This window comes from Pyrus communis, chromosome 7 (genome assembly GCF_963583255.1).
Source record: "Pyrus communis chromosome 7, drPyrComm1.1, whole genome shotgun sequence".
In the NCBI taxonomy this organism is placed as follows: Eukaryota; Viridiplantae; Streptophyta; class Magnoliopsida; order Rosales; family Rosaceae; genus Pyrus; species Pyrus communis.
In genome coordinates, this window is record NC_084809.1 from 10,439,723 (window position 1) to 10,456,624 (window position 16,902).

A 16,902-nucleotide genomic window follows, 5' to 3' on the forward strand; every position below is an offset into this window, starting at 1 on the left:
ATGCAATTTTGGCGGAGGGCTGTCCTTGAAATTGGCACTAACTTCTTGTGGTTAATATGTGTAACTTCTTAGGATGGACGACACGTCTTAAGGGTTGCATGGTTTTTCAAAAGGTTTTCACAAAACTTAATGAGTCTTGCATGTTCACATTTGATCTGGACACCACGGACAGGTTGCATGTTAGATATACATTCTATGTTGGAGGTTCCAAGTAGGGCATACTTTAGGAAAACCTAACCTTCAAAGTATGCATGTGTAATTCATAAGGAATTAGAAGAACTACGTATGATTGTTAGGGTGATGGCTGAACCCTAGGTTTTACAAATTGACTTTCTTTAAATTGTTGTCTAGTTAATTTCTTTAATTGTTTTTAATTAAATTCGTTTTTAATATTTTAGGTCATAAAATCAACATCTTCCAAACTTTGTTTTCAAATAATTAATTAAGATTTAGTTTTTACATAAATTATTCATTCAACCCCTGCGAAAAATGACTTTGCTTGAGCAGCTATACTACGACAACCTTGTACTCTTGCAAGTATTTTTAAGTGTTTTTATCCCTATTTTTGCAAGTGGTAAAATCCCTATCAATGGCCTATTCTGGAGAAGGTTCTAGCAAAAAGAAACTTGTAGTGCGATCAGAGACATATCGACGGAAGCAAGTGCCGTACTTTGAAGGCAAAAATATGGTTGAGGCGTATGCCGAATTTTGGTATGACATTGAGAATTTGGTGCGGAAGGATTGTTCTGCAGAGTTTAAGTCTTGGAAAAAGGTCCCTGAGGAGTTGAAGAAGTCCATGTTGAGGGAGTTATCGATAAGTTTGTTGTAAATAATAAACAATTATTTTTGTTAAAACGTAATATTTTTTAAATTACTAATTTATTGTTATTGGCATTAATGTAGGTTCATTGGGATGTTGATGAAACCGATGAGAAGCAACGGATTTATGTGGATGGGCTTTTCAAGTAGAGTTTCTGGTAGTGGAAGTTCGATGTGTTGCGGGCGAGGGAGGATTAAAGTTGATGAGGGTTTTTTTTTTTTTAAATAAGATTGTTTAATTAGGTTTGAGTTTTTGATTTATAATAAAATAAAAATTTACAATATATACAAATAAAACATAAAAACAAATTTAAAAAATATCGACGATACATGTTTTCATCGTGTAATTTGTTGAAAAGAATAAATTATAAAGTAAAGGAAATAAAATAAAATAAAAGGTAAACTTGCGCGACAAATGCTTCTTTTTTGGTCGCACAAATGTTATTCGCACGACAAAGACTATGTTAGTCATGCAAGGGACTTTTGCACGATGAAAACATTGTTCGTCGCGCAAAATCATTCGTCCAAAAGTGAACCTTTTAATTTGGATTTAGCCATGTGCAGAGGCAAACTGCAAAAAAAAAAATTGCAGATTGTGCCTCTATGCTCATCCCTTCAATTTTGCTCAATCCGGCATCCGTCATTCCCATTTTCTCTCAATTTCATCATCTAATACTCCCTCAATCTTCTTATCTAAGTTGATTGAGCTATCTCGGTAAGTCTGGTAAGCGTTTTTTTTTTATTTTTTATTTGTTAGGGTAAAAATATTAATGTAAATTCATACTAACGTTATTAATTTCGTTGTTTATAGGGATATTGTGCGTGATTAGCGATTGGTGGAGAATGATTAAGAATGTATTTTCTTCGTTTTATTTTTTTTAAATATCAAATTAATTAAATTATGTTGAACTTATTTTGTTATGTTTATATTGTGTTGTGAAATTATATTTATATTATGTTGTCAAATTTGTACGTGACATACAAATATGTGTTGTGATGTATGAAGTTAAATAAAATTAACTTTGTACTTGTTTTTTATTTTTAGTAAACCTTAGTTTCCTATTCGAGGATTAGTTGGATTTCGCGCATGGATGCGAAAGCATGACTGCGGTCCAATTAAATCTGGAATTGTCTCATTATTTGGACAATTTGGGAATGGACAGTTATGGTGCATAGTTTATGGTTGAAGGATTAGGTTTCGGTTGTGGGACCCATCTCCATCTTCGAGTCCTCTCGGTGTAGGATCCATCTCCTTGTTCATTCAATTTTATATTATTCCTTTTTAGTGTTTCGGTTTAGTTGTATGCTCTGAATATGTTCCATAATTACATATTCATAATAATTAAATTTACAAGTTTTATTTATGTCGGTTAATTGTTCTTAGTTCTCATGCATCCTGTCACGCCCCGACCCGCGAATAAAGACTATTCATGAACTAGGATGTGAGTCATATCTTAACTATAGAAATAAATTCTACAATCAAGATATGGTGGAAAAATTAAAATAACTTGGCACGATTACACAATACATCATATAACAAATCTTACAGAATAAAAGCTTGAGTTTACCACATACAATTGATTGAATACGCAGCGGAAATAAAATATTAGTATACAAAATTAATTCATAACAAAAGTACCAACTAAAATAATAATTGAAATGAGTGGCTCTTGCCAATACATAAAATGTATGCAATGAGATGCATGAACATACTCAGTCCCTTCTAATCCCGTCAACACATACCTAAAACACCCAAGCCTGCACGTCTCATACCATGCTTATACCACTTGGCTCCAAGTACGTTAGAATATGAGTTAACTCTTGTTCATCCCTTAACCCAATTTTTTGTAATTAAACTCTCAGTTTTCACTTTATTAAACAAGCACTTCCCTTAACGCCCAATTGTATATTCAAGTCCTTCCCCAGATGTCTGACATATACAAGTTTTCATTATTTTAATAATCAACCAATTTGAATACTCAAGCCATATCTTAGCTATAGAAATAAATTCTACAACCAAGATATGGTGGAAAATAAAATAAAACTTTTAATAAAATTTATAGAAATAAAATTTATATGGTGGAAAATAAAATAAAATTATAACGATTACACCATACATCAACAAAATCTTACATAAAATTTATTGAATACGCAGCGGAATAAAAATAATACACAAATTAATTCACAACAAAAACTACAATAATCAAATTGTAACAATTCTTTCAAATGCATGAAATATATGCAAATGAGATGGATGAATGTACTCACTCCCTTTTAATCCTGTCAACACATATATAAGGCATCCAAGTCTACACGTCTCATACCATGCTTATACCACTTGGCTCTGAATACCTTAGAATATGAGTTAACTCCCGTTCATCCCTTAACCCAATTTTTTGTAATTAAACTCTCAGTTTCCACTTTATTAAACAGGCATTTCCCCCAACGCCCAATTGTATATTCAAGCCCTTCCCCCAACGCCTGACATATACGAGATTTCATTATTTTTATAATCAACCAATTTGTACACTCAAGCCCTACACCCTACGCCTGACATATAAAATTCATTATTTTATATTCAAGGCAAACTTCAGCTCTTGAATATCCTCACAACTCAAACACTTTACAAAACTCAACACAACGGACTAAACTTTCCTTCTTGCTTTGAAATGCATATGTATATATCATGTTCACATAGATATCAATACTCCCAATTTATATGTCATGTAACAAGGATATCAATAATCATCTACAACACTAATCAAACTGTTAGTAGCCAAAATCGTACGATCTTATCAATAATATGTAGTATGGATAACACACAACAATCTAATTGAGAAATATTACTTTACCATTTTACTCCATCTCTCTTTCTAGGTGATATTGATGCATAAATCCATTTGAGTTCCATAAAGCAATTTTGTTGAGTAAGCTCTCATGCATTTTCTGGGATTTGTCTCTTTTATTTTACAACATTCTCAAGGAAAGTAAAGGGATATTTTTGATGGTTTGATGGGAGTGCTTCATATAGCAATGGCCTCCAAAATATAAATAGATAAACAACACAAGATTTAAGTGGTTCGCCAAATCGACTACATCCACTGGGTTTACTTTTATTGTATTTCACTATATATGAGAAGCTTACAAATACAATGAAAGATGGCTTAAAGCCTTAACAAAATGTATATGAAAGATAAGGGGTAATATGAAAAAGGAGAATGGCTTTGGAGTTGTTTTTTTTTTCTTTCTTTCTTTTTTTTTCTTCTTCTTCCTCTCTCTTTTCTCCCTTGTCTTCCGTTGGTTCTTGCTCCTTCCATTATAAAGATTGCTTGACATCTTCCTCTCCAAATAATTTCCACAAGGCAACAAATGTGTTCCAATAGAAACGCACCAATTGTTAACCAAGTGTTGTGCCAATCATTAGACATAAAATGTGTCTATTGAAAGCAAGTGTTGTGCCAATCATTAGACATAAAATGTGTTCCAATAGAAACACACCAATTGTTAACCTAATCATCACCATAAAATGTGTTCCCATAACAAGGCAACAAAAGTTGTCCTAATCCTTAGCAATGAAATGTGGTCCAATAGAAAAACAACAAATGTGAAGCTAATTATGAACTAATGAATAATATGCAAGATGTTCCTTGCATCAAAGGCCACGTGAAATGTTCTAACCACAATAAGTTGTCATCTTCCTTTATTTAGAGTGGTGAATATCATGCAAAGTGGACAAAAACTCAAAAGCCACGTTCAAAATCTAAGGGATATGAATCCCACCTCTTCAAATTTTGGAGGGATGAATCATCACCAAACATTTAACTCTTAGATTCCTAATGAATACAAACTTGCCAACTCACCCTTAAGTAGACTTCCACCTTCACATTTAGAGTGGTGAGTAATCACTAAATCATTAACTCCTAATGTTACAAACTCTCCACCTCATCTTTGAGAGAAAGATAAAATTACTCATTTAGTCCAACCTCAAACTCTCGGCCCTTTGTGAGAAAAATAATCAAGCCAAACTCATCATAACCTCCTTCTCCATTTCAAACTAAAAATATCTCTACTTACATATGAAAATAAGACGAGCTAGTTTTTGAAATAATTTGTAGCAAAAAGGATTTTACATTGAAACTATTTTACATATTGCAAGTAGGTTCTTGCATAAAATAAATCTAATAAAATCATTAAGTAAAAAAATAATTACCCCCCCCCCCCCCCCCACACACACACACACACACACATATAACCAATTTTTTTTTAAACATGGGGTATTACACATCCTAGTATGGCTTCGTCACCTTCGGGTGTTGACCAGGACGTACTTACCCTGGTGTTTGGTGAATATCAAGGTCGAGTGTGTCAGATAGTGACCTATCAATTTAGATTAACCAGGTAGAGTCATCCATAGAATTCATATGGACTTCTAATACGGATTACTAGGCAGGATCATCCATATACCACACTACTATTTGGTGCAGTCACACAATCACACATGACACATACATACCTCATACAAACGACTTCTTACATCAATCCATATGAATCACAAGTGTAAGCACACACACACACATACACATTATTGGTTCAACGTAACAATAGATATCTAGTCACATAAACATACAAGTTCTACAAGATAATTCTAACGTGATTCCTAGCCCATCTCCTCCCACTGGCATTCGCATATGTCATTAACTCATCTAGTAGCCCGATAAACATGTAAATCCCGGTAAGACGTCACCTATAGTTAAACCGAGGTGCACATCCCCTAGGATGAATCGTTAACCAAGATAGGCCCACTAGACTCTACTAAGTCTCAAGTAATTCTAATTCCAGCATTTCAGAACGATTCGGGATATGTTAACCAAAATTCAACCCTCGATCAACATGGTCATGAACAGTTGGTCAACAACCCTTTGTTATCCAATCAGGAAGATCCCCATAACATATTTTAGATTCGTGAATTCCTAAGAGCCTCACATTAGTCACACATCAACAACTATAATTTCATGACGATCCAACGGTCGAATCTTTGCCTACCACAAAGATCAAGTAGATGCTCTTTGTGAAATTAGATTCAAACTATGAAATCTCATTGAATGGACCTAAAAATGAATTTAGGGCATCAATTTTATTCTAGGGAGACAAAGTCGGGTCACTGGTTGCGCGCTGCAGCACCAACATTCCAGCTCTAACTAATTTGATTATGTCACACGTTTTATGTGCAAGGCATTCTTTATTTAACTAAGTCTTCAACATCCCAACTCCACCAACAATAAAATGATAAAAATCATTGCAAAAATAAATAAAGGAAGCAGAACCAAACGCATAAGTCCCATCAATGGGTACTCTAGATCTAGCACACCATCGTTGACTTCAAGGGTTCAAACAGATATTAGTGGCACTAATCTATGTATAGTGATTCGCATAGTTATATATGTTGCCTTAAGACAACTTTATCTGCATTTTGGGAAAGTTGCCGTGGGATGAAAATTTTTATGTGTTTCTTTGATTATTTGCCTTATGTTTGAGGGACTTTCAAAGTTTATGGCCTTTTATTCTAAATTGTGAAAATTGCACTACAAGAATATTATCAATAAATTACTTAATAAATACAAAAACACTAGAAATGCATTATACTGAACAAAGGACTTTCAAATGACACTTTCAAATGACACATTGGTCTCATTTGAAAGTTTCTTCAAATTTATTGTATCTAATCATTTTCAGGTCTTTCCATCTTATTTTTGTTCGTAGTACATTCTCAACAACTTTGGCCTAAATTACTGGGAACACACCTTTGAGTAACATCTTTCACAACCTATTCGTCCTATAATGTTGTAATTTTAGTCATCTAATAAGAAAATAAAGAATTAAAAATACATCCGGCAGAAATAGATTTTTATTTTATTTTATAAATTTTCTGTTTGAAGAAGTATAATTTCTCTGATTTCCAAATAGGTCAATCTTACTTCCTCATCTGATTGATACACTTTTTGTATAATACATAATTTCAACAACTGGCTTTTATGCATATTAATATATGCTGCATGTAAGAGCTACATGATACAGAGAGCCTAATCACGCTTTTGAAGGCAATGGAACCCACTTGCGGTATTCTGCAAGAGCCCACAGGGGGTAGATGTTTCTATAAGCTGCATAATGCACCATACAATTCTTCATGAACACTCCAGTGATTTCCTGCCATACATGATTAATGAATAGATGTTATAAAACGTTGCAAGTAAAAAATTTGAGCATACGTATACGCAACACAATATGTTATTTTGTGTTTCATCCTTTTTACTAGTCAAGTGAGGTTGGGGAAATATTTTCATATTGTTTGGAATAGATGTTAGGGTAAGCAAGATACCTGCTGAGGAAAATCACCATTTTCCATCTGAGAGTTGATTATCAACTTTGCTGCACGATGAAGAGGTGCGGGGTCTCTTTTGGCCTGTCCTGCATAAATCAAACCCATCATAGCCCAAGCTGTGTGTACTAAATTTGATCGGTTTCCTTCAAGAGGAACGTACTCCTGTATCACCCACCACAGAGTGAAATATTTTAGTCTAAGACCATGAGATTAACTAAGAAACTTGGAGCTCGCTTCAAACATAATCCACCTCCCATATTTTACCTTTTTCGGACATGAAAGGTAGCTTTCTCCCCAACCACCGTTCTCTTTCTGGATTGTGAGTAAAAAATTAATAGCTTTGCGTATAACTGCACAATTGTCGAAGGTCTTGCCAGCAGCTGTTAACCCTCCAAGAGCAAACCAGGTGCCATATGTGAAGCAAACTCCCCAGTTCCCGTACCTGGGCAAATGTTTCTTAACTAAGTTGTTTCTCTGCTGTAGTTGTTAATCAAAGAAATCAAAATTTTGATTTAATAATATGATATTACCATGAACCGTCTTCCATTTGTGTATTTTCAAGGTACTGTGCTGCATTGGTAATAAATTGATCTATCTCTTTCTTCCTGTGGCCAGGGTACAACTTCTTAAACAAAACTAAAGCCTGAATTGCAGATGAAGTGCACTCAACATATTCATGCTCAACAACAATGTCTGCGAAGAATTCCGTGGGATTCAACATCTGGGGAGAAAAAAAGAAGTGAGAAATGTCCAGTAAGTATATACTAATTAATAATGCCTTTAGTTTCTAACTAAGTTCGACAACATTACTCCAATTCTTTAAAATTCTTACTTCTAACCATTCTGCTGCTCCAGCTGGTTCCCAGGCTGCTAAACCACCATTTTTACTCTACAATGAGCCATAAAATGAGATTTGTAATGAGAACAAAAGTCTTCAAATGCTACAAGTTTTTTAAGGTTTTTAAAGTAAGGCAGCATGCATTAGGTCCAAAATTTGATTACGGCAGGGAAACAAAATGCAACTCATACTCATATATATGACTGACTGACATAATAGTTGTACCTGTAGGGAAATTAGGACATTGACAGCATCGTATAACCGCTCAGGTTCCATTTTTTCACCAACCAGCTCCGGTGGCATCATCGATAAAAGCAGGCAACACTGTACAGGGGATTATGGTGAGAAAAATGGAAATAACATTTAAGGTGGATAAGTAAGTTGAAGTATTTGTTACCTTTAAACCCTCTGCAGTGCAATCAGAAACTTGCCATCCATGGTCTTGATCAGAGAAAGTCCACGATCCTTTGGAAATGTGGCGGTGCATGCTTTTGAAGTCACCCGATGGATTTTCCTTAACCTTTACAATTCGATTCCAAAACAGTCACTAGTTAGAACAAATTAATCGATGCACATACACATTTTACAAAAAAATGAAAGTTCAGTTGACTATATAAAAAACGAACCTGAGATTTCTTGACGAAGTCATGTCCTCTAGCAAGTGTGGGTGCAATTTCATCGGTTAGATTGGAAGCAAGCAAAGCTTGAATGGCAAAACCAGTATCCCACTGTTGACTGCCAAAACCCTGCACGTATTAAGAAAATGTATCAACTTATAATGTTTTCCAATGATTTAGAAGAGTAAACTTTTGAAACAGAGAAAAGGGTAAAGAACAAATCATCGTATCATATACTGTATTAACAAAATGTGTACTAACTTGCATCTTCATCCCATCCTCAGCAACCCATAAATAATCTGGTATCCTGGCAAGATGCTTTTTAAAATAATCACCATTTGGATCTTCAGCCCAACAAGCCAGCATGCATAACACATTTTCGACACATCCAATGGTAATGTATCTGCTGTTTTCATCTTCATAATGAATATGCTCCATTGTTACTTCGAGAGCCCTTTTCCTGATCAGCTTGTTAAATGGCCAGCGAGTAAGAAGAGGCTCCGTACATATGTACAGACTATCCCATAGAAAGTCCTGTATTCAAGGATGAGGGTAGTAGATGTCCTCCTGCATTCAAATTACCGCAATCAGTATATGTACCTAAACAGGAAAAAAATTGACTAATTAGCTATTTATTCAAGTTCAACATACTTTAGCACAGTGATGACGCACTCCCTTCCAGTTAATTTCGTCATAAGGCTGAGCATAGAGTTCTTCCCTTAATTGTAGTATGAGAGGTGTGATTGGACCAACAAATCTTTTCCCATATAAATATGACATAGGCATGTAAACCATCCTACAGTAGCACCACATTTTTGCTGCATTTGCATGATGTAGAAGAGAGTAAAAAAGAAGACTATAGGTAGAGAGAGACTAATTAAATCTTTCAACATGTGAAAGATTGACTTATTTGTACTTGTGGAGTCCGGAATTGTTCTAACCTGGATGCATAGGAAGAAATGAAGGCAGAATCCAAAACTCTGGGGGCATTGGGTTGCTTCCGGACCACTCAAACACACCAAGTATCTGCAAGAATCAATTGAGCAAGATTAATTAAAAGGGGAAACCCTCTTAAATAATAGTAGTGCAGTGTTCTCAATGCCAAATATGACTCGATCACTCTTTAATATACCGAAATAGTTAGGGTTATATAAGATTTTGGTCTGCCATCTGTAAAGTCATATTTGACTTAGTCTAGTTAAGAGGTGGTACTCCACCTTTAGAAGATATAAAGTAATAGTTAATTCTAAATTTCACTTCATCTTTCTCTACTAAATAAAAGCTAAAAGTTTAAATAATTATTTGATTATGTATGCATTGGATATATATGGTATAAGTCACACCACTAGTTTGGAGTCAAATATGACCTTATAGCATTTATCTTTTTCTTTTAGATTGCAACTCTAATAGAGGTAAATTTTAGAAGGGGGTCACCGCTATTATAGAATGTATCAATAATAAGGTTAGTTTTGTTAATATTGACCCGCTATCATTAACAACTATACATCTTTATACGTTGTCGATATTAACCCGTTATCAATAACAAATAATCTCAAATAATTCGGTTATATATGGCATGTATAAATTACCAATACGTTGACAATTTGCCATAGTGATAGTGCAATTTAAGAACAACAGTTGACCCAGAGCCTAAGCAATTTGTCTTAGTGCTGCAGATAGGCATACCGAAAGCCAAGTTTTACCCCATGAGGGGATGTGGGTAACACTGCCATGATCAAGAATCCACTTTCTAGCTCTTGCACAAGCATTGTCGTGGTCACCATCAGGTCCTTCTCCAAGAATACGCATACAAATGTAGCTGAGAGCTGTGCAGAACATGGTGCTGTGTCCTTTAATGTGTAATCCCCAACCACCATCTTGATTCTGAATTACCCAAAACATTAATGCACATTAATTAGCATTATTTATTCAGTATTTTTATTTATACAAGCGGGATTTTGGATGCAGAAATGAAAACTGTTGGCCAACTTAACTGCAACCCTTGGTAGTAGTTTAAGACAAATAAGCACATTTTGAAAATTTTTAATTTTATCGAATTTGTATGAAAAAATAACAAAATGTATATATATGTACCTGATGATAGTATATGTAACGCAGAATTTCTTTACGGTGTTCTGCATGGAATACAGTGTTAAGATGTCCTGTAATGTAAGCACACATGACCTGCAAATTTTTGAGTAAAAAATTTGAAGGAGCAATTAATAATAACCCCAAATATTTGGAGTTAGGTAAAAACTCGAGAAAATATGCTATTTATTTTTAAGCCCCAAAATGGGAACATGGGATTGCAAGTAAAATATTTTCATAGTCGATTGCACTTTTTGGAAAGTTGACATTAGGTGTAAACTGTGTAGTCATAGAGAAACTTAGTTATTCCTCTCAAATTTTGAAAGTTGAAAGACTATACATTTGGAGTAATGTTAGGGAGATAAAATTTGTAGATAAAATTTTGTAAACTAATTAACATGAAAGTTGATAATTGGATTATGTTGATAAACGTGCTCATTCGTACTGATGACACATCATTTAGTTTGCAAATTTTGTCTAGAAATTTAGTCTCACATATACATTGGGGTGATGCTAGAGAGATTATCTATTTAAACCGTAAGAAATAGTCGTTAAAGATTGAATTAGTACCGCTTATTTTCTATTAATAACACATAACATGATTTACAAATAGGTCTAAAAAGTTAATCTACCTAGCATTACTCATATACATTGGGTTCAAAACATGACCTCATAAACTTTAAGAAGTTGATGTCAATTTATCCATTAATATAAGTAGGACATTGCGTGGGTGAATAACATGATAGTAAACGGTGACAATGTTAAATACTGACCAAAGGAGGAAGGTAAAACAACGGGCCGGCATTTTCAGCAGGCCAATGGCCATCGGTAGCCTGCAACGTTGAAAAGAAGTGGACAGACCTTCTCAATGAAGCTGTGGCCTTTTCATGTGTGATTTCCTCTCCATCCTCAACTTTGACTGGGGGAATTGTTTGTTTGAAGTTCTTCTCCCTTAGGAACTGTTGATAAGTGAACAGATAATTAAGTGCGATACTAATGAGAGGATTGAAGTTATGATTAAACAAATTTATGATGATGATATTATTATTAATTAAATTTTAATAAACCCTAAAGATTTATTGGTGATGCCCATCAGACAGGAAAATGAAAACTTTGTACAAGAACCAAGACAAACAAAAAATCTGATTTTTTATATTTATTATTATATTATTATATTCTTATTATTGTTATCCGCCGAACAAGGCTCCTTTCAAGTCAAAGTGGACTCCCTCCTGTTCCCAAATACGTACGTATAAGATCGAGAGGGGCCCGATAAAACCCCCAACCAAGAATGAGTATATTTATACTAAATGATGAACATAAATTAATATCAAATTCGACATCACAAAAGTCAAATTTAAGTGAATTAGAATATTATTAAATTCTAGTATTAAGTGGCAAGAAGAAAATCAATTAAAATAGAGATGTTATTCGTACTTCAAAACTATCAATCGCACTCCTTCATAAAACCAAGGAAGAAAATATACTTGGGTAATTGCAAGATAACATATGTAGATTGCTAATATTTTTATACAAAAAAATATTAAAGGTGGAAAAATTAAACTGATCAAAATTTCGAATGCCATGATGGATACTATTAATCAACTGAGTAACAAATGAGTAAACCTTTTGCAACAACTCCCAAAATAATAAGTCTTAACGGTGACTACTCTTTCTTAAGTAATATTTTCTCTCCTCTTTTCTTAAGTAATATTTTTTTCTCCTCCTCAAATTATTTCACTTTAAAAATAAAAATAAAAGTCCAATACAAACAGATTATGAGAAATGAAATTACTCACCATAGATCAAAAGTTAAAAACTTAAAAGGGTCCAACGCTATTCACACACTTGTCTCCTCTCTATGCATTTTCAAGTGAAGGATATTGTTTGGGTCATTGGGTGGTTAGAGTATGTTATGGTGCATAAGGAACAGGCGAGCATCATGCTAGCTTGTTATGGAATTTGTGGATTTTATGTACACACGTCATACGCTATATTTAGCTTCCTCATTTTATCTTCTTAGCTTCATTGCATGCCATTCATGACAGAGAATACTTTATAGGTGTACCTGTTCACTTTTAGTTAACGTTTTTTTACGTACAAACTTCATTATTAGAATTCCGTTTATTCACTTTATATTCTAAAAATCAATTAAGTTAGAGAACATTTAGTCGTTCATATGCATCAAATGAATGGATGGTTGATAAATCATTACCAAGACTGTTGATCATGTTCGATATATATAAATGACTAAATGATCTTCAAATTGATTGATTTTCAGTAAATATGATCTTTAGATAATATGGAAAAGTAAAATAATATCTTTGATTATTGTATGGTGCATTAATAATAAGTGGGTGGATAAATAGGTAAGTAGACACAAGTATTAATTGCTTCTAATAAATAACTACATCGGTGAAACCAAGTAACTAGAACTCACATTCTTTAAAAACATGGTTTACGTTGCGTAAACTAATTGACGATATAAGTTTGGACGAAGTAAAGCATACCTGCATTTGCCATAGGAGATCACCACTGGGCTTAACCTGATAGCGGTTATTGTAGAAATGAAGACGAGCTTCTTCCACCGCAGCTCGCTCTTCGGTAGTTCCTGCTTCAGGGTCAAACTCAAATATCTGCCTTCCCACGAAGTTGTTTGTGCTGTAGATGTATGGATCATTGCCACCATCTGCGACCTTAAGCTTCCACATTCTTCAATTTTTTTATTTCTTTCTTCTTATAAAGCACCTGTTGCATGCATGCAATCTATAAGTCACAATATGTATATTTATATCATCACTTTAAGGGGGAAGAGAGAGAGAGAGAGAGAGAGAGAGACCTGTATATAGAAACTTAACTATGTTTTCAATGGACGAATATATAAATGATCACCTTCCCTTGTGTATATATAGAGATCGGAACATAAAAAAATATAGGGTGCTTTATAATTTGGTTCTTACAATTTATTATTTCTAGATAAAAACCTATTTATCTTTAAAGATCCAGTTTAAGCCCAAATTTAAAATTTGCAAACATATAGGAACACTATTGACCTATTAATGCAATTTATTTACACTCATGCCACTCATGCTTTATGGTCCCTTTTTCAAATTCCTAAATTTATGCCAAATTAAAAGTAGTAGAAAAAGTGAAATAAAATGAAAAAAGTGTTTGAATTAACCGTATCTATGTCAAACTAGAAAAGTAGTTTTTTTTTTCGTGATATATTTTGTAGCAGTTTTATCCATATTAATTGGTAGGTAAATTAGTTTGTTCCAATTATTTAAAAAAAAAAATACTACACCTATGTTATATATTTTGAATCAAATAACATTCCTCTAACTTGTAGGTAAATTATTTTCTATGTATTGTTATATATGTTAGACACGTTTTGTTGTTGTATAAACATGAGTGGAACATAATATTGTTGATTTTATACATCAAACTGCATTTCTTTTGTTATAGGTAAATTATTTTCCATGTACAAGTACTTATGTTAGGCAAGTTTTGTTGTTGGTACATACAATATTTTGTATCATTGTAAAGAAAGATATTACATTACACCCATCGTATAATTGTTGTAGGTAAATTAATTTGTTCTAATTATATAAAAAAATTACACTACACCTAGTTATATTTAATTTTTCCAATTATTAAAAAAATTTATACTACACCCAACCAAATAACATTTCTCTAACTTGTAGGTAAATTATTTTCCATGTATTGTTAGATATGTTAGGCACGTTTTATTGTTGTATAAACATGGGTGTAACATAGTATTTTTAATACGATGCATCGAACTACATTTATTCTTAATATAGGTAAATTATTTTCCATGTAATTAGTACATATGTTAGGCATGTTTTGATGTTGGTATAAACATTATTTTGCATCATTGTAAAAAAGAGATATTATATTACACCCATGGTATAATTGTTGTAGGTAAATTAATGTGCATGTAGATAATGAAATACAATGTTCTAATATATTAATAAAAAAGGATAAATTCAAAAGTATTCAAGAGTAGGGTGAAAAAACTGGATCGAATAGTTTTATGAAAATTCAAAACCTTTCTAAAAAATTAATATGCAATAAATTTTTAACATTAATGTCTTTTTTTTTTCTTGTTGCAAAATCATTTACTATTTCCTTACAATTAATTGTCTACATCAAGTATGTAATAGGGTATTTTAGGCATGTGAAAAATGTAAAATGTGTGAATTAATATGAAGTTAATGAATTTGCTTATGTGGATCCTAGTTATTGGGTTTTCTTTGAGTAAAAAAGTTATGCAGGGTTTTATATAAAGAAAATTGAGTTTAAAGGACTAAAGTCATATTTTCACAAAAATGAGTGATATACAAGGTAAGTCAACGAGTTAGTTCAACGCAAAACGGCAACAGGAAATTATTGAGGGCCGCGGATCTGTTTCTTGCCAATTTGGTCCTTCCTTTCTTTTTGCTTGATCTGTTATTACCATGTAAACTGGCATGTGTCCATGTTCAGTTTCTTAAGCGAGTTTAAGTCGCATAAAAGGCTGCAACACCTCCACACTCATATAGATAAGAATGCATGCGGTAGAACTTTATTACTATCAATCATGCCAATTAACAGCCATACCTCAAAGCTTCCAAGAGGTTTTTTAATGTGTCCGGGGGCAGTATAGTATATGCCATTACACAAATAGAGAGGAAGTTTTATTTTTTTTATTTTTTCAAGTACCCCTCCACTTATACGATGACATATAAAGTATGTATTCGTATTCTGAACACACTAAAAAATTTCTCCAAAACTTCAATCTCCACTATGCGTTACAAGTACCAACCATTAATTATTATCTTGGAAGAAAATGATGAGTGCTTTCATTCTATGAAAATCACTTAGTGCTTGTAATCATGATCACACGATGTACATTATTACTCATTGCATTCAGGGCTTGATGATGTTTCAAGTGTTGAGTTGAGTTTCCATCAAGTGTTGAGTTGAGTTTTATCATTGATGAATTATATGATGTGACAAGTAATTTGTACATGTCAATTAATAGTTTTACCTCATTAACTAATGATTAAATGAATCATTTACCACATCATATAATGTGGTATAAATATATGATCTCCCAACATTACTCTTTCAAATAACGTGCAAAACTTTTGCAATTGATATCCTTTATTTTTTAATTAAACAAAAGGTGTTGTTATTGACACTCAAAAAAAAAAAAAATCATTCTACACTTCTCATATATATATATATATATATATATATATATTTTATAAATATAGAAAGTTAATTTGACTCTCACAATGACCTTTGTATAGTGTCAATAATATATCAAAAGAAACATTTTTCTCAATAACCTTTTGAACATATTTTTATAATGCAGTTCATGATTGAAGTGGAAATGACTATCGCTTATATTTCTATCATGCAGCTCATAATTCATGATTGATGTCAATAATATTTTTACCTCATTTGATATCCTTTATTTTTTAATTAAACAAAAGGTGTTGTTATTGACACTCAAAAAAAAAAAAAAATCATTGTACACTTCTCATATATACTTATAAAAATATATATTTATAAGTATAGAAAGTTAATTTGACTCTCACAATGACCTTTGTATAGTGTCAATAATATATCAAAAGAAACATTTTTCTCAATAACCTTTTGAACATATTTTTATAATGACACACCCCGACCGAGATCAAGGCATGCTGGCCATCACGTGGAAGTGACGTAACCATGTGCACAATGCGGAAGCTAAGAAATAATAATAAAAGTACGAAGAAAAATAGGCCTAGCTATACACAAAGTAAAATAACATACATGTGCAAGCGTAAGTGTGAGAAACAAAGTTCAGAGCACGGAAGACCTAGTGCAGTCCAGGAGAAACAACACTAAATAAACACACCCAAAGGTGGTCCTACACTGGTGATAATCTGTCAGATAAGCCGGGAAAATCTTCTGGGGAGCCACCAAAAGCGCTAGCCAAACTAGAACCTGAAGGGGCGCAAAAACAGAAAGCGTGAGTGGGCAAAAACAAAGTTTTTCAAAAATCATTTCATAAACAATCTTCTAACCCCTCGCCGTAAAACCTGTATATTTCCCAGAAAAATAGAATATATACATATATATATAAATCATGGTCAGAAATATGCCATGCC

The 16,902-nt window shown here is 33.1% G+C and overlaps 1 protein-coding gene and 1 pseudogene across 1 annotated transcript in view; both read right to left on the reverse strand.

Moving 5' to 3' along the window:
• The window catches only part of LOC137739044 (beta-amyrin synthase-like), a 51,759-nt gene extending 40,970 nt beyond the window's left edge, over nucleotides 1–10,789 (reverse strand). The window contains exon 1 of the mRNA XM_068478520.1: nucleotides 10,748–10,789. The gene's annotated coding sequence lies outside the window, so the exon portion shown is untranslated. The remainder of the gene's footprint in view (nucleotides 1–10,747) is intronic.
• Nucleotides 6,703–13,487, reverse strand: LOC137739048 (beta-amyrin synthase-like; annotated as a pseudogene).
• Nucleotides 13,488–16,902: the final 3,415 nt, after the last annotated feature.